At 41.3% G+C, this 2027-nt stretch overlaps 1 protein-coding gene across 2 annotated transcripts in view; it reads right to left on the bottom strand.

The window, feature by feature from the left end:
• The window catches only part of CNBD2 (cyclic nucleotide binding domain containing 2), a 59047-nt gene that overhangs the window by 21885 nt on the left and 35135 nt on the right, over nucleotides 1-2027 (bottom strand). The gene's annotated exons all lie outside the window — the stretch shown is intronic.

Below are 2027 nucleotides of genomic sequence, written 5' to 3'. Positions count from 1 at the left end.
CCAAGTAGCTGGGACTACAGGTGCCTACCACAACGCCCGGCCATTTTTTGGTTGCAGCTGTCATTGTTGTTTGGCAGGCCAGGCTGGGGATTCAAACCCGCCACCTTAGGTGTATGTGGCTGGCGCCTTAGCCGCTTGAGCCACAGGAGCCTAGCTGGAAAAATACTATTTACTGAGCCATCACAGTTGCATTTCTGTGGCCTGCAGCAGAGAGCAACTCTAACATATTCTCATACATTGGTACATCTTAATTACTCTAGAGGTCATGAAGGTAGCACACAAATATTTAAGTTCTCCTTTGAGGCATATGGCAGAACTGCACTCTTCCATCCTCTGAATTAAGTATGGTCTTCTTACTTGCTCTGGCCAATTTCCTTAGAATTCCTTAGCAAAGTAACCGGTGATACTCTGAGTGGAAACTTTATTTTATTTATTTATTTATTTATTTATTTATTTATTTATTTGAGACAGAGTTCTACCCTATGCCCTGAGCAGAGTGCAATGGCGTCGTAGCTCACTGCAACCTCAGACTGGGGCTGTGGGCATCCTGCTGCCTCAGCCTCCAAAGCCGCTAGGATTACAGGTGCTCACTGTGGCGCCCAGCTGGGTTTTTCAATTTTTTTCATGAGTCAGGGTCCCACTCTCACTCAGACAAACCTCAAACTCCTGAGCTCAATCAATCCTCCCGCCTCAGCCTCCAATGTGCTGGGATTACAGGCATGAGCCACTGCACCCAGCTGATTAGAAACTTTAAAAACTACTGATCAGAGGCTTGGTGCCTGTGGCTCAAGCGGCTAATGGTGCCAGCCACATACAACTGAGCTGGCAGGTTCGAATCCAGCCTGGGCCCACCAAACAACAATGACGGCTGCAACCAAAAAATAGCTGGGCATTGTGGTGGGCGCCTGTGGTCCCAGCTACTTGGGAGGGTGCGGCAGAAGAATCACTTGAGCCCAGGAGTTGAAGGTTGCTGTGAGCTGTGATGCCACAGCACTCTACCCAGGGTGACAGCTTGAGGCTCTGTCTCAAAAAAAAAAATTGTAATAATATATACAGATAACAAAAGATGAATGTAAGTCCTGTTTGAGCACCTCTGCTAATTGCAGAAGTCTAATAATCTACAATTAGACTTGAGTATTATAATTTTACTACAGTTTTTGCCTTTCTTAAAATGTGTATATTTTTTTGACACCTTTGTTATATACAATTTTTCATAAATGAATTCATTTATGTAAAACAGGCTTGTAACCTTTTTAGAAATTCAATAATATATCAAAGACATTTTTCCATGCCAAACAATATGTTTCTACATTATATTTTACTGGTTACATATTATTCTACATGCAACATAATTTGTAAAATTTAAAATAATATTCAGTTGACCAAAAGAAGTCAGACACAAAGAGTACATACTGTATAATTACATTTATATGAACTTCAAAAACAGGCAAAAGTAATCTATGGTGACTGACATAAGTCATAAGAATGCGAACCTTATCTGTCTGGGAGGTTTTATCTGGGAAGGGGCACACTAGAGCCTTCCAGAATGCTGGAAATGTTCTGTACCTTGATTTGGGTGATGATTACACAAGTGTATATACATGTAAAAATTCGCCACACTGTAAAGTTTAGATTTCCAGTCTCTACTGCATATATGTCATACCTCAAGAAAACACTTTTGAAGATTCATATTTGGTTGGTTCTAATTTGGTTGTTTCTGATTTTGTTCAGAAACAAAGTCACCAGTTAAAAAAACTCACCACTCTCCAAATTGCCCTGTAATGGGGTGACAGGGTTCTGACTATTGAGATGGAAGTGGAAACTGCTGGATAAAACTCCCAGGAAAGCAACTGTTGTCCTTCCTCCTTCCCTCTGCCTGAAACTCAGACGTGATGGCAGGAGGTGGAACAGCCATACTGCAATCATTAGGAGGAAAGCCAAGAGCAGAAAAACTAGAAGGGGCTGGGGTTCTTAATGACTTCCTAAAACGGAAAAATACTATTTTTTTTTTTTTTTTTTAGACAGAG

The sequence above is a fragment of the Otolemur garnettii genome, unplaced genomic scaffold (assembly GCF_000181295.1).
Source record: "Otolemur garnettii isolate 467f Iridium unplaced genomic scaffold, OtoGar3 scaffold00025, whole genome shotgun sequence".
NCBI lineage: Eukaryota > Metazoa > Chordata > Mammalia > Primates > Galagidae > Otolemur > Otolemur garnettii.
This window is presented reverse-complemented; position numbering and strand designations above follow the sequence as displayed.